The 6,459-nt window shown below is 42.2% G+C and overlaps 2 non-coding genes across 2 annotated transcripts; both read right to left on the bottom strand.

The window, feature by feature from the left end:
* Positions 1 to 2,571: 2,571 nt before the first annotated feature.
* Positions 2,572 to 2,660, bottom strand: trnap-cgg (transfer RNA proline (anticodon CGG)). The gene is given in 2 exon segments: positions 2,572 to 2,607; positions 2,625 to 2,660. It is a non-coding gene; the product is annotated as a tRNA-Pro (tRNA).
* A 3,524-nt stretch (positions 2,661 to 6,184) lies between these two features.
* On the bottom strand, positions 6,185 to 6,257 carry trnas-uga (transfer RNA serine (anticodon UGA)). Its single transcript has one exon. It is a non-coding gene; the product is annotated as a tRNA-Ser (tRNA).
* Between the last annotated feature and the right edge of the window lie 202 nt (positions 6,258 to 6,459).

Genomic DNA, 6,459 nt, shown 5'->3' with positions numbered 1-6,459 from the left:
GCAATATGTCTTGCCACCTTCAAAGATTGATGCACATGAACCCCAAGTCCCTCTATTCCAGCACACTCTTTAGAACTGTGCCATTCAGTATATATTGCCTCTCCCTATTCCTTTACATCACCTTACACTTGTAACTATTAAATTCCATCTGCCACCTGTCTTCCCATTCTGCTAGCCTATCACTGTCCTGTTGCAGGCAGTTCATATCATCCTCACTGTTTGCCACTCCTCCAAGTTTGGTGTCATCGGGATATTTTGAGATTCTACTCTGTATTCCACGATCCAAGTCACTTACGTTTAGCAAAAAAAGCAGTGGTTCGAGCACTGACCCTTGGGGAACACCACTGTCGACTATCCTCCAGTCTGACAAAGAACCATTTAATAAGACTCGCTGTTTTCTGTCCTTAAACCAATTTTCTATCCAATTGGACACTGACCCTCCTATACCACGAACCACAATTTTGTTAACCGCCCTTTTATGTGGTACCTTGTCAAACGCCTCCTTAAAATCCATATAAACAACATCCACTGCATTCCCTTCATCAACCTGCTCTGTTAGTTTATCAAAAAATGCAGTTAGATTGGTCAAGCATGAACTCCCATTTATAAATCCATGCTCACTCTCCTTAATTAACTCGAACCTCTCCAAGTGACTGTTGATTTTTTACCCTGATTATTCTTTCTAAAACCTTACCCACCGCTGCTGTTAATCTAACTAGCCTGTCGTTACCCAGACTGTCCTTACACCCTTTCTTGAATAAGGGTGTCGCATTTGCCACTGTTTAATCCTCTGGCACCTCCCCCGTATCCAGGGAAGATTGGAAGATTATAGCAAGCCCTTCCGTTATCTGCATCCGCATTTCTTTTCGCAACCTGGGATGTGAGCCATCCGGACCAGGTGATTTATCTTCCCTCAGCACAGCCAGCCTTTTTAGTACCTCCCTCTCCTAATTTGTACTCTCTCCATTGCCTATACTCTCTTCACTTCGACTGATATTTTGTCAAATTCCACTTCCTTAGTGATCACTGATACAAAGTACTCATTAAGTAGATTAACATTGCCCTGCACCTCTAAGCTTATATTATCCTTTTTGTCCCTAATAGGCCCGACTCAACCTCTTACTACCCACTTATCATTTACATGCTGCTCGAAGATTTTTGGGTTTCCTTTCATGTTGACTGCCAGTCTATTCTCATAGAAATAGAGAACAAGCAAATATCGAAGATGCAAGTATTTCCCATCCTTGATGAGGTGGAATTTTTTATGTTGTGGGTGGCAATGTCTTTGCCCACGAGTGTGGTGGAAGCAGAGACAATCAATGATTTGAAAAGGAAATTGGATGGATACTCGAAGGAAAGAAACTTGCAGGAGGGAAGGGATCGAGCTGGTGAGTGGAACTGACTAGATTGCTCCGGGGAGAGCCAGCATGGACGTGATAGGCCAAATGACCACCTTCTGTGCTGTAAATGACTCTGTGTTGTTTCTCAAATTCAATCCACTGGTGCTTGGTAAATAATTTCAAAGTAAATTGTGCAACCGGAAAATCAGAACCAAGGCAAGGGACGCAAAAGGAAGCAAAATTGCTGAAACCCGGGATTGAACCAGCGACCTTTCGATCTTCAGTTTAATGCTCTCCCAACTGAGCTTTTTCAGCCCTGCATTAACAACAGCTTGGTGTCCTTGTTTTGGAAGAAAATACAGACATTCAAGTTTTCCAAAAAATTAAAGAACACAACATGTGAGTAATATTCCCCATTGCTTTCTCAGTACTGATGGATTGTGAAGCGGGAGACAGCCAGAAGTGGCACTGAGTCGCACAGACCCCGAGCTGAGAATGAAATGAGATCAAATTCAATCTTTCACAGTGAGATGCTGCAGAGAGGTAAGAGTCCTGAATCAAAGCGAGACTTGCTCATTTCAAACACTCCCTGTACTCTCTGCTCATGAAGCCTTAAAAAAGGGAAAAACAGAATGGCACTCAAACTCACAACCCTGCCATTAAAAGTCTCATATTCGACTGACAGAACTGTCACTTCTACTCGGTCTCTTATTGGATGGATGCAACTCCAACGCAGGGGTGGCATTCAAATCCTCCCATGGGTCCACATGTCAGACTGAGTTCCATGTTGTAGACTCAAGCAAAGGAAATCTGCTCACTTCCAAAACTATCAGCGAATTGAAGCTGATTACGATCAACATCATCAGAGGTCAGAACTACCTGGTGAAAGAAGACACCCTGAAGAAGGATCCACAATTATTCAAAGGCATCGACAAAGTGAAAAACAAGAAAATCGATGAGTCAATGCAAGCCAAACAACAGAAACACTGAAGAATTCCATTCCATTCCAGTCCAGAACCCAGTCCTGTTGTTTTTGGAGTCAGGTCACAATTACAGCAACAACTTTATATTCCCACTTGGCGATCTGTCCATTCAGTTAATTACAATTTTGTCGACAAGCTCTTTGAATCCAGTTGTTTGGTCCTCAAGCCAGCTCCGGATGGAAGTCAATTCCACTTTCTGCAAGGCTGAAAGCAATAGATAACCTTAATCTAAAAATGCCAGCAGACCAGGGCTCGTCCGGGACTTGAACCCAGGATCTCTCGCATGTTAATTAACTATACTCCCGAAGCGAGAATCATACCCCTAGACCAACGAGCCACTGACCGATCAGGCTTTATTAGCTGCTGTGGAATTTCACTGGAACCTCCCCAGCCAATCATCCATTTTTTTTCTGATCAAAGCAACATCCTGCAAATGCTGAAATAAAAACAGAAAGTGCTGGAAATGTTCAGCAGCTCTGGCAGCATCTGTGCTGTGAGAAACACAGTTAACGTTTCAGGGCACTCACCTTTTGTTTCAGCCATCCTTTCAGACTGCTTCTGTCCATCCAATCTCACTTTCTATTCTATTCACATTCTAACCATTCACTACGTTACTACATTTTTCATGAATTCCTCATTTCTTTTATTAATGACAATTTTGTATTTCTGGCCTTTGCTTCAGACACCACCACAAGTGGAATCATGTCTCTATCTACCCAATCAAACCACTTCGCTGTTTCCTCACATTGCAATGTTTCTTTAACTCTGACATACTGTGGAGTTTCTGCTGCTTGATTGTGTTTCTTGCTTCCCGCCAGTAGATGTCACCTCACTCCAATACAGTGAAGTTCACAAATCTGAGAGAGACACAACAGGAAATAATTGTTCACATTATAGTGAATGTGTGGGATTTAGAAATACTAGGAGTGGAGACGAGTTATTATTGCACTCTGCTATTACATCTTTTATAATGGACTCCAGCATTTTCCCCACGACTGATGTCAGGCTAACCGGTATATAATTTGCTGTTTTCTTTCTGCCTCTTTTTTTAAATAGCGGAGTTACATTAACTACCTCCAATCCATTGGAACTGTTCCAGAGTCTATAGAATTTTGAAAAAAGACCAGAAATGCATCTGCTATTTCAAGGGCCACTTCCTTAAGTACTCTGGGATGTAGATTCTCAGGCCCTGGGGATTTATCTGCTTTCAATCCCATCAATTTCCCAAACATTCCCTACTAATACTGATTTCATACAGTTCCTCCTTCTCACTAGACCCTATGTTCCCCAACATTTCTGGGAGATAATTTGTATCCTCCTTTGTGAAGACAGTTCCAAAGTATGTATTTAATTGGTCTGTCATTTCTTGGTTCCCCATTATAAATTCCCTCGTTTCTGACTGGAAGGGACCCACATTTTTCTTCACTACTCTTTTTCTCTTCACATATCGATAGAAGCTTTTTCAGTCAATTTTGATGTTCTCTGCAAGCTTATTTCCACTTGTTAATCAATCCCTTTGTCCTCCTCTGCTAAATTCCAAACTGCTCACAATCTTCAGGTTTGCTGCTTGTTCTGGCCATTTTATATTTCTCCTCCTTGGATCTAATACTTCCCTTAATGTCTTTTGTCAGCCACAGTTGAGCCACCCTTCCTGTTTTACTTTTGCACAGACAGGAATGAACAATTGTTGTAATTCATCCATGCGCTCTTTAAATTCTAGCCATTGCCTATCCACTGTCAACCCTTTAAGTAACGTTCCCCAATCTATCATTACCAACTCCCGCCTCATACCTTCATAGTTTCCTTTGTTTAGATTCAAGACCCGAGTCTCGGAATCAACTCTCTCACTCTCCATCTTAATGAAGAATTTTATCATATTATGGGCACACTTCCCCAAGGGACCCCACACAACAAGATTGTTAACTAATCCTTTCTCATTACACAATACCCAGTCGAGGATGGCCTGTTCTCTAGAGGTGTTATACATCTCTATCAATTCTCCACTCAATCTTCTTTGATATAAGCAGAATAATCCTAGCTTTTCCAACCTAACCTTGTAACTAAAATCCCCCATCCCTGGATCCATTCTGGTAAATCGCCTCTGCGTCCTCTCAAGGACCCTCAAATTCTTTCTAAAGTCTGCTGAGCAGAACTGGAAGCAACACTCCAATTGGGGCCTAACCAGAGTTTTATAATGGTTCAGCATAACTTCCCTGCTTTTGTACTCAATGCCTCTATTTATAAAGCCCAAGATCCCATATGCTTTGCTAACCAATCTCGCAATATGTCTTGCCACCTTCAAAGATTGATGCACATGAACCCCAAGTCCCTCTATTCCAGCACACTCTTTAGAACTGTGCCATTAAGTATATATTGCCTCTCCCTATTCCTTTACATCACCTTACACTTGTCACTATTAAATTCCATCTGCCACCTGTCTGCCCATTCTGCTAGCCTATCACTGTCCTGTTGCAGGCAGTTCATATCATCCTCACTGTTTGCCACTCCTCCAAGTTTGGTGTCATCGTGTTATTTTGAGATTCTACTCTGTATTCCAAGATCCAAGTCACTTACCTTTAGCAAAAAAAGCAGTGGTTCGAGCACTGACCCTTGGGGAACACCACTGTCGACTACCCTCCAGTCTGACAAAGAACCATTTAATAAGACTCGCTGTTTTCTGTCCTTAAACCAATTTTCTATCCAATTGGACACTGACCCTCCTATACCACGAACCACAATTTTGTTAACCGCCCTTTTATGTGGTACCTTGTCAAACGCCTCCTTAAAATCCATATAAACAACATCCACTGCATTCCCTTCATCAACCTGCTCTGTTAGTTCATCAAAAAATGCAGTTAGATTAGTCAAGCATGAACTCCCATTTATAAATCAATGCTCACTCTCCTTAATTAACTCGAACCTCTCCAAGTGACTGTTGATTTTTTACCCTGATTATTCTTTCTAAAACCTTACCCACCGCTGCTGTTAATCTAACTAGCCTGTAGTTACCCAGACTGTCCTTACACCCTTTCTTGAATAAGGGTGTCGCATTTGCCACTGTTTAATCCTCTGGCACCTCCCCCGTATCCAGGGAAGATTGGAAGATTATAGCAAGCCCTTCCGTTATCTGCATCCGCATTTCCTTTCGCAACCTGGGATGTGAGCCATCTGGACCAGCTGATTTATCTTCCCTCAGCACAGCCAGCCTTTTTAGTACCTCCCTCTCCTAATTTGTACTCTCTCCATTGCCTCTACTCTCTTCACTTCGACTGATATTTTGTCAAATTCCACTTCCTTAGTGATCACTGATACAAAGTACTCATTAAGTAGATTAACATTGCCCTGCACCTCTAAGCTTATATTATCCTTTTTGTCCCTAATAGGCCCGACTCAACCTCTTACTACCCACTTATCATTTACATGCTGCTGGAAGATCTTTGGGTTTCCTTTCATGTTGACTGCCAGTCTATTCTCATAGAAATAGAGAATAAGCAAATATCGAAGATGTAAGTATTTCCCATCCTTGATGAGGTGGAATTTTTTATGTTGTGGGTGGAAATGTCTTGGCCCACGAGTGTGGTGGAAGCAGAGACAATCAATGATTTGAAAAGGAAATTGGATGGATACTCGAAGGAAAAAAACCTGCAGGAGGAAAGGGATCGAGCTGGTGAGTGGAACTGACCAGATTGCTCCGGGGAGAGCCAGCATGGTCGTGATAGGCCAAATGACCACCTTCTGTGCTGTAAATGACTCTGTGTTGTTTCTCAAATTCAATCCACTGGTGCTTGGTAAATAATTTCAAAGTAAATTGTGCAACCGGAAAATCAGAACCAAGGCAAGGGACGCAAAAGGAAGCAAAATTGCTGAAACCCGGGATTGAACCAGGGACTTTTCGATCTTCAGTTTCACGCTCTCCCAACTGAGCTATTTCAGCCCTACATTAACAACAGCTTGGTGTCCTTGTTTTGGAAGAAAATACAGACATTCAAGTTTTCCAAAAAATTAAAGAACACAACATGTGAGTAATATTCCCCATTGCTTTCTCAGTACTGATGGATTGTGAAGCGGGAGACAGCCAGAAGTGGCACTGAGCCGCACAGACCCGAGCTGAGAATGAAATGAGATCAAATTCAATC

This window comes from Heterodontus francisci, unplaced genomic scaffold (assembly GCF_036365525.1).
Source record: "Heterodontus francisci isolate sHetFra1 unplaced genomic scaffold, sHetFra1.hap1 HAP1_SCAFFOLD_61, whole genome shotgun sequence".
In the NCBI taxonomy this organism is placed as follows: domain Eukaryota; kingdom Metazoa; phylum Chordata; class Chondrichthyes; order Heterodontiformes; family Heterodontidae; genus Heterodontus; species Heterodontus francisci.
This window is presented reverse-complemented; position numbering and strand designations above follow the sequence as displayed.